We start from the raw sequence: 12,693 nt of genomic DNA, 5'->3' as shown, positions 1-12,693 counted from the left end.
GTACCCCAGGTCTCCGGGCAGGAGGCCCAAGACGGAAGCCCAGTGTTACACACAGAACTGTGTGCCCCCAGAATTCCCACCTGGGGTCCTAACACGCAGTATCTCAGAATGTGACCTCATTTAGCGAGAGGGTCTTTAAAGAGGAAATTAAGGTAAAATGGGGTCGTGGGGTGTCCCTGAGCCAGTGTGGCTGGGGTCCTTACCAGAAGAGGGGATCAGGACACAGACACGCACAGAGGTACACAGGGAGAGCACGGCCGTCCACACACGAGGAGAGAGGCCTTGGGACCCGGCCCCAACAGCCCTTCCGCCTCAGACTTCCAGCCTCCAGGACCAGGGGACAGCAGATTCTGCTGTGCGAGCCACTGGTGTGTGGGACTGTGTCACAGTAGCCCCAGGAGACTGCTGTACCCAGTGTCCACCCAACCACAGCTAGACAGGGGTAGGGAAGACCCATGTCCAGACCCACGCAGCCAGGGCAGACAAAGGGACCACATCCCAGGCCTCCCACAGAAACCCCACCCACACCCAAGCTTCCAGACCTTTTCTGATTCAGGAAGCCGCCTCCCAGCTGGCCTCCTTTAGAAGCATCATCTCAGCACCCAGGGACACATCCTGAAACCGGGGACTCCCCCAAAATGCCATTTCCCAAGACCGAGACAAAAAAGCCATGTGCAGAGCCAAGGGCTGTGTGTCCCTAATGCTAATCGGGGCCAGTGGGAATTTGGGTCTGTCCGGGTGGCTGGCTGCGAGGTTCGGTGCCCTGGAGAATCAGGGCCCGGCTGGAGGGCCACGCTCGGCTCAGGGCTGGGCCTCCCTCCCACCCACCGGGGTCTTCATTAGCAGCCGCATTCAGTCCAGCTGGAGTCAGCTGATTAGCCCATTCTAGCAGCACTGGGAGTCCCCATATCTCCCCCCCCCCCCCCCCGCACATGTTCAATTAAATTTTGCTTTTGTGCCAGAGAGGCCTCTGATGTGAACGTTTCTGGGGAGTTTCTCCGTGTTTCTTTATGTCCTCCAAACCAAAGTCAGCCACCAAGTTTCAGAAAACACCGTCCTGGATTGGAGTGGCTAAGAGGACAGAAAAACACCAACACAAAACAAAAGCGAGAGAAACAAAAGGGAAGGGGCCGGGCCGGCCTTTCTGCAGAACCCTCCCGCGAGGGGACGATTCATTCCAAGTGAAACGTTTCCATTGTGCGGTATTCGCGACGCGCTTGTCGTGTTGGGCAGAAATGCAAATCCCCCTTTTTCCTTTGATTCAAATATTTAAATTTTCAAATATATATGCTGTGACAAAGAATGGCAGCTGACCTCACTTACTTTCATAGAAGAAATGCGGAAGCCATGGGGGCGGCTAATCTCGCCAGCAGTGGCCCCCATGGTCCTGGGGGGGCAGGGGAATAATCCTTTTATTCAGACATTTGGCTTAAAAGAATAACAAGGGGAAAAAGCTGGGACATAATTGCATTGCATGGAAAACAGAGCAAGATTTCTCTCTCTCTCTCTCTCTCTCTCTCTCTCAAATGTGCCTTCTCTTTTCCTTCCTCCAAGAATGAGGCTCATGGCCAGAAGCTATTTTCTTGGTAAAGAAATCAGGAGGTTGTTCCTTCCCGATTATCCCCACTCCGCGACCCCCCCCCCCACCGGCTCACTCACTCTGTCATCTCCCTCCGGAAGACCTAGGGTGTGTTCGGCCCAGCCTGGCTCCCCCTGGGCCTGGGTAACCAGACATCCCCAAGTGCAGCCTCCTTCTAGCTCCTGTGGGATGGGGAGGGCTCGAGGTCCCAACAGAGCCAGCGCTTGGTCCGGGGAGACACTGTTCCCACTTCCCCGGGGCGCTGGGAGCACCTGAGACCAGGCCTTAGAGCTTGGTGGAGGAGGGGGCGGAGGAGGAGGACCCCTCCCTGGCCAGGCAGGGCCAGCGTCTGCCAGGATGGCTGTTGCTAAGTCCCGCTCCTGGGCCCAGGGCTCCCCAAGGACCCCGGCCCAGCCCATCAGAAAGGCTGAGTCTTTAATATTTAAAGAGCTCTCCCGGACATTTCAAGAACTCCCTGACACGATTTTCTGTGATGCGTGTGCTGTCGGGACATCTGTCTTCTATACCTAATAAAGTCGCCCCGATTCCGAATGAACTCCTCGGCACCGCTTTGAACCCGGGCTCACATATGGTGGGTAATTAGCTGGCTATCTCTTGGAGTTAAATGATTTTTTTTCTCGCCCTTTCGCATCCATAATCGAGGGGAACAGAGTTGCGATTGTTCCCTGTTGCGGGACATTCTGCGCCTGAATGAGCGGGGGCTGCTGTGTCGACGCGGATTTGCCATATGGTTGCACGAAGCCGGGAAGAATGGGCCCCTGTGTGTGCGCCGGGGACGTAGCGGCGCGGGCCGTGCCAGCGAGGCGAGCCGGGTGCCCGATGGTGCAGGAGGAGCGGGCGCCACGGCCAAGGGCGCACCGTCGGCGCGCGGGGTCCCTGCAGGCCGAGCAGGCGGGATGTGCGCAGGCACGGACGCCGGGCGCACGGGCCCTGCTCCCAAGGCGGGGCGCACGGAGGCCGCGCGGACGGACGCACCGACGGCGCACGGACCGCGGGCCCGCGCCGCCGGGTACCATCGCGCCCGTGCAGGGCTCCGGCCGCCGCGGGGGCCGGCACTGCGGCTGCGGCGGCCCCATTGTGAGCCCGGCGGGACAATGGGCGGCCTGAGGAGGCACCTGCTCGCCTGAAAGGCCCATAAATCGCCGCCGCGTCCAGCTGCCTTCCCGCCCCTCCCCGCGGACCCGCGGGCCCATCGGCCGCGGCCGGAGGGGGAAGCTCCGCCCGCCGCCCCGCGTCCGCCGTCAGTCGGCCCGGCCCGGGGCCGCGGGGCACCACTTCGCTCCCGCCCGCTCGCGTGCAGCTGCGGCCCTTCCGCAGAAGCCTGCGCCCCAGGGCTGCTGGCCCGGCAGGTGGCGGGTACCGTCCCGCGCGGTCCCTCCTGCAGGGCGCCCACGCAGCCGCGCACCCAGCAGGCGCTGCCCGCCCTCGGGGCTCAGGGTGCCCACTCCTGCTGCCTTCGAACCAAATCCTTGAACTCCTGAACCTCAGCCTGGACTGCTGCTGCTGCTTCTAGCCTCGGGGAGCCGGGGAAAGCGCCCTCTCCAGAGACGAGCTCCCCGCGCCCTGGCTACTCCCCCAGCCCGGAGAAAACAGCTCCACTCCGCCCAGAGTGATGCTTTCAGCTCCACTGGGCCGCATAAGGCCGGGTCCAGTTCGGGGCCTGTCAACCCTTAAAAGCAGGGACTGACACTCTGCCGACCCCCACAGCCAGCAGCCCCCAACCCCGGAGCCCTTCCTAGCCACTGCCCTCTCCAAGGCCGGGCTCTCAGCTGGAGCGGATGGACGCTCTCAGGAGCCTGGATTTGCAGCTGTAGCCCAATGCTTACAGGAGCAGCCAGCACAGCCTCCCCTGGCCAGGGAGAAAACCAGCTGGGAAGCTGTGCTCACCTTCCCGGACCCCGGCTGGGGGTGGGTGTGGTGAGACCAGTCCTGGGCAAGCCTTTCCCAACGCACACACTGGTCTGAGTCCAGGCTTTGGGCTGACCACTAACTCCCCCACTTCATCTGCTGGAGCCTGTATCCGCCCCCATGTTACTGTGAACGTCTTTGGTGGCCGCAAATCTCTTTCCTCAGGAGGTGGATAGGCAGACAGTGGTCAGGAGCTACAGCAGGGTCTGTGTTCCCATCTGGGGGGCCCTCGGATACAGCAGCAGAAAAGGCTCACTGGGGGCCCAGCCCGCAGGGTCAGGGAGCAGGGCTTCACTGCAGAGGTGGGCAGTAGAGATGGGCCTGGCCCTGAGGGTGTGGGGTTACTCCTGGCTGTGGACGAGGGTGCTGAGGCCAGGTCCTCCCTCTAGGGCAGCATCCCCTCGGATGGACAGGCACTGCCTCCCTCTCCATGGAGGGGGCTGGACGCGGGCTCCTGGACGTGTCCCGGCACCAGGGCGCGCCGGGGGTATCTGCACGTGTGGGCACACGGATCAGCTGGTGTTTCCTTCCAGGAAAAGGCGTGCATTCAGCTTCCAGGTCTTTGGCTGGTGGCCCGCAGGCATGCGCCCGGAGCACGGGTCCCTGACCCTGGACAACCTAGCTGGCTGGGGCGGCTCCGGGGTGCCAGGCCGAGGGGCACGCCCCGCGGGCTCCCACCTGCTTCTGGGGTCTGTCTGGGAGGGCGCTCGCTCCCGGCAGGTAGCAGGCTCTGGATTTCCACCGTCCAGTGCCATCGCCTCCCACCTCCCCGCCCCGCCCCTCCCCAGTAAAGGGCCGCACCCCTCCCATGCCCTCCCTTCTCCGGGACATATTAGAAGAATGTTTTCCATTTCCTTAGATGTCCTTTACAAGTTGCATCTCATTTCCTGCTTGGGCATTTCTGACCCCGAGTGACTTCCACCAGCCAGGCCCGCGGCCTCTCTCCTCTTCGGGCCCCGCCCCGACGCCGGTTCTCCTTCCTCCCACGCGACGGCCCAGCACCTCCGTTTCCTCCACCTTCCCCACCTCTCCGGGGCCTCGGAGGGGCAGCCCCACCGGCCTGAGCCCAAGGTTCCCCGAAAGGCGGCTCCCTGGGACGCCGGTCTCTCCCCAGAAACTCGCACAGATCGGCCTCCCCAAGGCCCCTGTGCCCAGCCCTCCCCCGACGGGGGTCCCCTTGGAGCCCGCGGGGCCGCCCCTCCCCTTGCCTCCCCGATGGGGTGAGCTGGGGGGGCGGGAGAGCGGGGTGCGGGCAGCCAGCCGGGCTCGGGGAGGGGCAGGAGCCGGCAGGGTGGGGGCGGGAGGCGGGTCCCTAAGTGGCTCCTGGAGTCCCCAAAGCAGCAGGTGAAACTAAAAGAGCCCCGGAACGAAAAACAAACAGAACCGCAGCGGCGTCTTTCTCTGTGCCGCCTCCGGCTCTCCCTCCTCCCACCTACTCTCTCTCGTTCAGGCCCAGGGCTCTGGGCTTCAAGCTCCGGCAGCGCCGATGGGAACGTGTCCACGGCCGGCCGGGAACTGGGTGCTGCCGCGCAGATCACAGCCCCTGCCCTCTGGGGTATCACGGGCCAAAAGGAGATGTCCCGGCACAGGAGAGCAGTGGCTGAGGGAACTTTGCACCAGACAGCACAGGAGACAGACACTTGCCTTTGTCTTAGCCCATGGCGAGACTCCCGTAAGGACCGGAGCCGGGCAGCAGCGCCTGACCGCAGCCTCCGTCAGTGGACAGAAGGCGACAGGCGGACGCCCTTGGGCCTCTGCTGTCCCAGCTCTGCCACCACGGCCAGTTCTCAGGACCGAGAGTGAAGTGCCCGGCTTGGGTATTAACGACGTGACCATCCAGACAAAAGCCCGGTAGCTCCGGGGTGCAGGGCTCCCTCCCACTAGAGGGACCAGTGCGGTCTTCTGAGCCTGAATCCAGGAGGGCCACAGAGTGGGGTCCATGCTAGCCACGGAGGGTGCGGATTTCGAACTAGCACGGGCTTCCAAGACCCGAAGAATGCTGAGCAAGACAGGCCTCGGGGGCCCCCGTCCTTTTTTCCTGGAGGGGAAACTGAGGCCCAGAGAGGGGAGGGCTCATGCTCTGCTTCCCTCCCCACAGAAGGAACACCCCACCCCGTAGAGACCAGCGGGGCCCGGGGTCGGAGCCCAGCAAGGAGGAGCAGGTCCGGAATGAAAGATGATCAGGAGACGGCCAGTGCGGGTCACGACCCCCCCCTGCAGCCCTGACACCCCCCACACCGCTGCTTCCCTGCCCTGCTGCCCACCTGCACGAGCTGGGCAGGCCCCCTGCAGTCCCCGAGGCAGAGCTGGCACAAACTCCCTGCCGGTTCTCTATGTCGGCCCAACCCAGCCATCCTGACCCCAGCCCCTGACCACGGGTCCCCAAGACCACCTGATGATTGCCTCACTGCACCCCAAGAGCCCCTCTGAGAAGTAGCCGCAGGGAGGTGGCACTTTCAAGGGGAAGGGAGACGGTCTGTATCCGCACGTGCACCCCTGTGACCCCGTCGTGCCCCTAAGGTCTAGGCCATGTTGCTGAGCAGCCACCCGTCGGCTCTGCAGACGCGCCTTCTGCCGTCGGTCTGCGCACGACGACGGTGTATCTGAGTGACGCGTCCACGCTTATGCGATCGTGGTCACCAGAGGTGGGTCAGTGGCTCAAAGAAGTCTCAAAAAAGCAGCCTCAGGCTGACCTGCCGGGGCTCCAGGGCAACCATGGGACGGCCTCCACGCGCGGGTGTCCCCCGCGGGTGGCGCGCACGGAAGCAGCCAGGAAGCCGGGAGGCCCCGCGGGCGTGATGACGGTCTGCAGTGGGCCATCACCGGACGGCCGTCTGCGAGGGGTCTCGGGGAGCCTGGCACGACCTGAGGTCGGCAACGGATCTGTGTCAGTTTCAGACGAAGCTTGGGGCTCTCCCGGGAAGCCGACATTGCTCTTCTGGAATAGGGTGGAAAGGCGCGGCTCCAGGACAAGGCCGGTGGGCGGCGCGGGGAAGGCAGGGAAGGGTGCGCGGCCGCCGCGGTGCCGCAGGTCCAGGCTGCACCTAGGGGTGCGAGGCCTGCTCCTGGGGCAAGGCAAGGTTCGCCTGGGGGAGGACACAGGGTCTAGGGTCCAGCTGGGAAAAAAAAAAGAGTTCACAGCTGGAGGGAGGAGTGCTGAGGACCAGCAGCGCGGCCGCGGCACACGGAGGCCCCGGCCCGCGCTGTTCCACGGACTCCGTGCCGACGGGCTCCCGCAAGCGTCTTCTAGAGGAGGAGCAATGACCCCGTAACTGCTGTTCAGTGAGCGCCAGGCGGGCTACAGAGTTAGTGAGAAGAAAGCATGTAAAAGTGTGTGTGCTGTGCGACGTGTGCGGTGTACGTGTGTTACACGGTACGTGTGTGTGCTGTGCGACGTGTGCGGTGTACGTGTGTTACACGGTACTGTGTGTGCTGTGCGACGTGTGCGGTGTACGTGTGTTACACGGTACGTGTGTGTGCTGTGCGACGTGTGCGGTGTACGTGTGTTACATGGTACGTGTGTGTGCTGTGCGACGTGTGCGGTGTACGTGTGTTACACAGTACATGTGTGTGCTGTGCGACGTGTGCAGTGTACGTGTGTTACACGGTACATGTGTGTGCTGTGCAACATATGCAGTGTATGTGTGTTACACGGTACATGTGTGTGCTGTGCAACATATGCAGTGTACGTGTGTTACACGGTACTGTGTGTGTGCAACGTATGCAGTGTACGTGTGTTACACGGTACGTGTGTGTGTGCAACGTATGCAGTGTACGTGTGTTATGTGGTATGTGTGTGTGCGCGACGTACGCAGTGTATGTGTGTTACACGGTACGTGTGCGTGCTGTGCAACGTATGCAGTGTACGTGTGTTACACAGTACGTGTGTGCAATGTATGCAGTGTACGTGTGTTATGTGGTATGTGTGTGTGCGACGTATGCAGTGTACGTGTGTTACACGGTACTGTGTGTGTGACGTATGCAGTGTATGTGTGTTACGAGGTATGTGTGTGTGCGACGTATGCAGTGTACATGTGTTACGAGGTATGTGTGTGTGTGCGACGTACGCAGTGTACGTGTGTTACACGGTACGTGTGCGTGCTGTGCAACATATGCAGTGTACGTGTGTAACACGGTACGTGTGTGTGCGATGTATGCAGTGTAGGTGTGTTACATGGTACATGTGTGTGATGCACGGTACGTGTGTGTGAGATACACGAGACATGTGCGTATGATACAGGGGGTGTGTGTGATACAGGGGGTGTGTGTGATGCGCGGTGTGTGTGCACACGTGTGCCTAATATACGCAATACAGGACCAATTCAGAGCGTGACTCATAGGCACCCACGCGTGTACATAAACACACGCACACACAGTAAAAGGACGCAGAAGGGCTTCTCAGGTGCGGTGGCGGGTCCGGGTCCGTGGTCTTGGCAAGGAGGGGTCCCTGCTGCCTCGCACCTGCGCGCACAGCTCCGCCCCCGGACTGCAGCAGCTCTGATGTCTGAGCAAAACACCGCTCTGCGGCCGGCCAGCTCAGACCCAGGAAGCTCTCCGTGGCCAGCCTGCCTGTGTCTGACCGAAAATCCACACAAAAGGAAACCAAGGTTGTTTCAAGTCGAGGTAATCGTTGGTTCCTGAGTCCTGAAGTAAACCTCCGGCCTGTGCTGGGCACAGCCCACCAGCGCCGGGTATGCCAGGAGGGGCGTGGTGGCCAACGTGGCCTTAAGCTCAATGGGCAACGCAGGACGGGGTGCCTGCCCGTGGGTCCCGGGCGATCTCGGGACGTCCCCGGTTTAGCCGGACGAGGCCGAGGTGCCATCTCTCGACAGAGGCTGGGCAGGGTCAGCTGCTGCCGCTCCGGATCCAGCAGCCACGCTGTGAGGAAGCCCAAGGCGGCCCGCGGAGAAACCCTGGGTGGAGGGACCGAACCCCCCACCCCACCACTGCCACGGCCGGTCCACAAGGCCAAGTGTGGGAGTGAACCTGCTGGGCAGCGGACCCCCCGACTTCGATGTAACGCCCCAGCTGACGCCGAAAGCACAGCCCAAGTACCTGCCGGCACTTCCCAAATTCCTGACTCATAACATCATAGGTGTCAACAAACCCGTTGTTAGAGGCCGCAGAGCGCCGGACCACTTGTACTTGGCAAGAACTCATGGGAACAGGTGTCCTCAGGCCAATGGAGGAGCAGGGGCCAGACGCCATGCTCACCTGACTTCACGCTCCAGGCGTCGGGGCACAGTGGTGGTCACGCTGCGGGGCTCCCTGGCGCGGAAGCCGCCCAAAGAGGATCCCCCCCTTCAAGGGCTTCCAGACAAAAGCTGAGATCAAAGCACATGCTACTCGGGCCGCCGCAGCCTTTCCATTTCGTATTTCAGGGAGCATCTCTCAGTGATGTGCTCTGTGGCTCTGGCACCCCGAAACACTCGCTCCGGGGCTTAAATACACCGGGAAGGGCGGCGGGGCCCTCACAGGCGTGCCCGTGCACATGCGGTTCCCTCTTTGCATCTGGGCCCGAGGTCCAAAGTGGACATTTTTCCTCCTTTGTCAAAGAAAAAAAAAGAATTACTAGATGCATGTGTGTGTCCATATACGTGCCTCTTCTGTCTGTGTGCATCTGTGTGTGTCTCTGTGTGCGTCTACATGTATGCACACGTGTGCAGGAGGCTTCGTCAGGGATGTTCGGGAACACCCCTGCGGGGGAGGGAAGGGACGGGGTGGGGGGAAGTTGGGTGAGACAGAGTTCTCAGCCACGGCGCCGGGCACCCTGGGGCGGTCGCTCAGAGCCGTGTGCTCCAGGCAAGGGGCCAGGCTTTGTCCCCCACATCTACCGGTGGTTGCCGGTGGGGGGCCGGTGGGAAGGGGTCATGACTCCGGCCAAGGCAGCCTGGAGAAAACCACACCTGGACCATCGGCCGCCAAGCCTTCTGCAGAGGCGCATCGATGCCTCAGGCCCACCGGTGACGTGTTGGGTCCACGCCGCGGCTTGTGGACATCAGCCTGGCTTCCAGAGCCCGAGCCCCGCACAGCCCAGCCACACCATGGGGTGGTAGGGGACAGAGGTGGGTGGCCACGTGGGGTTTCATTTGTTCAGAAGCTTGTTACCGGTTCTGCTATCCCAGGAAAGCTCAGGGTGACTCACCCCCGCAGGGGCAGAAACACATGCCCCCTGCACACATCGAGGCAGGCAGAATCAGGGTCTCTGTCACATCAGCCGTGCAAATGCACGACGTGCCATGCACCCACGTTCAGGCCCTCTGCCCGGCCACTCTCTGCCTCGCCTCCCAGACACGGTTTAACGCACAAACAGTACAGAACAGAAGACAGCCCAAGGGGACAGGGAGCCCTGCCGAGCTCCGAGGCCCGGCCTCCAGCCCTTCAACGAGACGGTACAGAGCCAGCTCCCAGCTGCCCCCAGACGTGGTGCCCATCGCGTCTCTGGATAATTTCCGGACATGTGTCCAGCATCCAGGACAACCCGACAACTCCACCGGGCCCTTGTGCCGCTCCTGCAGACCTGAAACGGTGGGCTGGGATCTTCCAATAAGCTGTCTCTGTCAGCGCCGTGGGCCGGTGCCGTATAACAAACAGCTCCACGGCGGACGCCACCTGCACACCGTGGCCATGCCCCCGTCCCCGCCCCCGTGGGCTGCGGCTGGGCTGCCCTGCTTGTCTCGGGAAGTGCAGCCTGGTGGGACCCTGCGGGACCACCGCATGCCATGACCCCAGCTCTACAACATTCTGGAAAAGGCAGAACTAGGGAGACAGTACAGAGGTTGGGGGTTGTCAGGGTTGGAAGGGCAGAGGGACAAACAGGTGGGGCGCAGAGGGCTTTAGGGTAGGGACCCCACTCCGTGTGACCCTGTGGTGGTGGACGTGCGTCATCACGCATCTGTATGAACCCACAGGACGCACACCGCCAAGAGAGACCTCTTACGTAAAATATTGATTTTAGTTAATAATGGCGTATACATTCATTTTTAAGAAACAGTGCTCTTGGGTGTGAGGGTGAGCTGAGTCCCGGCTGGCAACAAGGCCAGTGGCTCCGAATGTCTGAACGTCCCATCATCACCTGTGAGCACTAACCCCTCTTTGGCAGGAGAACTACACATGCATCCTGGGGTCCACAGGCCTGGTGAGAAGGGACTTGGGGCAGGGAAGAGCCTGGATGACGGTTTAAGTCCAAAAAAGGGGGCCCGTCTCTGCTCTCCGGTTCTCTGTAAAGGCTTCCTTGGCTCTGAGAAGGAGCCACCTTCGCGCTTAGGGGAGCCCCAAATCCCCCTCCTGGGTTCCCACACCCCCTCCAGCCTACCTGCTGGTCCTGCAAGTCCTGCTTGCCAGTCCAGCTCCGCTCTCCGGACCCACCTCGCACCCCAGCCCCTCTGGCCCATTACTCCATGAGCACTCCTGACCTCCGGGCCTTTGCCCTTTGCCCAGAACTCCTCTCCCAGCTAATCCTCATGGCATGTGGCCCTCAGGTCCAATTCAAACGTCCCCTGCTGGGGGGCTGACATGACCTGCTTTAAACAGTAGCCCCCCACCCTCAGTCCTGACACAGGGGCCCAGCTTTGCTTACCAGTGACAGCGCCACCTCTGCTGTCACTCGCTCAGCACGTCTCAGCGTGTCACGTCCCACTCTAAAGACAGCTCCTGGGAGCAGGGACTAGCTGGGTCCCTCTCGTTCACCGCCCTGTCCCACGTGCCCAGAATGGCCCTTGGAATCGTAGCCAGACGGGGACCTCTGCCCGGACGGCCGCCGGAGCCCCTTGTCACCCTTGCCTCCCTCCCCACCCAGCAGCCTCAGCCCCTTGTCAGCCCAGGGGCTCCGCACTGCCTAGAGATAAAATCCCACCTGTGACCTCAGCCATCAGACCCAGGAGGGTCCAGAAGACCAGAGGAAAAGGACAAGGAGTGGGCAGGCCAGGCAGCCACACCCCAAAAGGCACCATTATGGGAACTACTGTTTCAGCTGCGTGTGGGGTGGGGAGCCCAACACCCCGCGGCAGGCCGGGCCAGCGAGGACCACAAAGCCAGAAGAGACCCGCAAGCAGCCCCTTCGCCCCGCTCCCCAGCCTCATTCGGACGCTCCAGCTCAGACACGCGTGACGTCCCGCCCTGCGCAGAGAGCGCCCGCCCTTCCCGCTGCTCCCCTGCGCACCGCTGCCCAGGGCGCTGCCCGGTTCCCAGCCTCCGCCTGGCTGGCTGCTCGTTCTGTCTTCCCGGCCAGGCCCGCAGGCAGCTGCCCCGCAGCTAGAGCCCAGCTCAGGGCCCGGCGTGCGGCGTGTGCCCAGTCCGCGTCCGGGGGAGCCCGCGGAAGACACATCACCCAAGCGCCTGACGTCTGTGCACGCCTGCTGTGTGTGTCCGGCGCAGCCCCCCACGCTCTGTGCGTGTGAGCTCACACTCCCCGCCGGCGGCCCGGGGAGCCTTCCAAGGGACAGGCTCGTGCAATACAGCCCTGCTGAGGTCAGTGACTTGCCCTCTGACAGCTGGCTCCGTGCCTCAGTTTCCTCCTCAGACAGATGGGGCATGTGGCAGGGCTGTGTGGACGGATGGGATCTCGCTGAACTGCGCTCGGCCTGTGCCGTTAGGGCCCGAGACCGGTCGTCCTTGCTGTGGCCGTTATCATCATCATCACCCTCATGGGTCCCCCGGGGAGCTGGGGCCAGCCCCTGACTGTGGGCACACACGCCCCACATGTCTGCTGGCTCCCAGGTGCTCTGGGCTTGGGCAGGGCCTGGGGGTCCGGAGAGGAAAGGGCCCATACTGACAGCAGGGCACGTGCCCCTTTCCTGCAACACGAGCACGGGTGAGGAGAGAGCTGGAGGTCACCAGATGTCATCGTGTCCATAATATCCTCATAGGATGACCACCGGGCACCAAAGGCAGGGAACAGAGACCCATCGAGGGAAAGAAGGGCTTGTCGGGGCCGTGTGTGGGCCCAGGGTCACACAGGTGACTCCAAATCCAGTGCTTTTTCCCTGCGGAGGGCAACCTCTGGGTATCTGCTCCCAGCTCCTGCTGGGGGACAGGGGCACCATCTCTAGAAATGATAGCATCGCTCGCCTTTCCATCAGGAAGCAGCCCTCGCCCTGCTTTGGAGAAAGCTGTCCGGTGGACAGCAGGAAGCAGGGAGGGACAGGGGGACCGCACCCCGGCACAGTTGTGCTTGGGGACTGTGA

This window comes from Mustela erminea, chromosome 9 (assembly GCF_009829155.1).
Source record: "Mustela erminea isolate mMusErm1 chromosome 9, mMusErm1.Pri, whole genome shotgun sequence".
Classification (NCBI taxonomy): domain Eukaryota; kingdom Metazoa; phylum Chordata; class Mammalia; order Carnivora; family Mustelidae; genus Mustela; species Mustela erminea.
Note: the sequence above shows the minus strand (reverse complement) of the source record.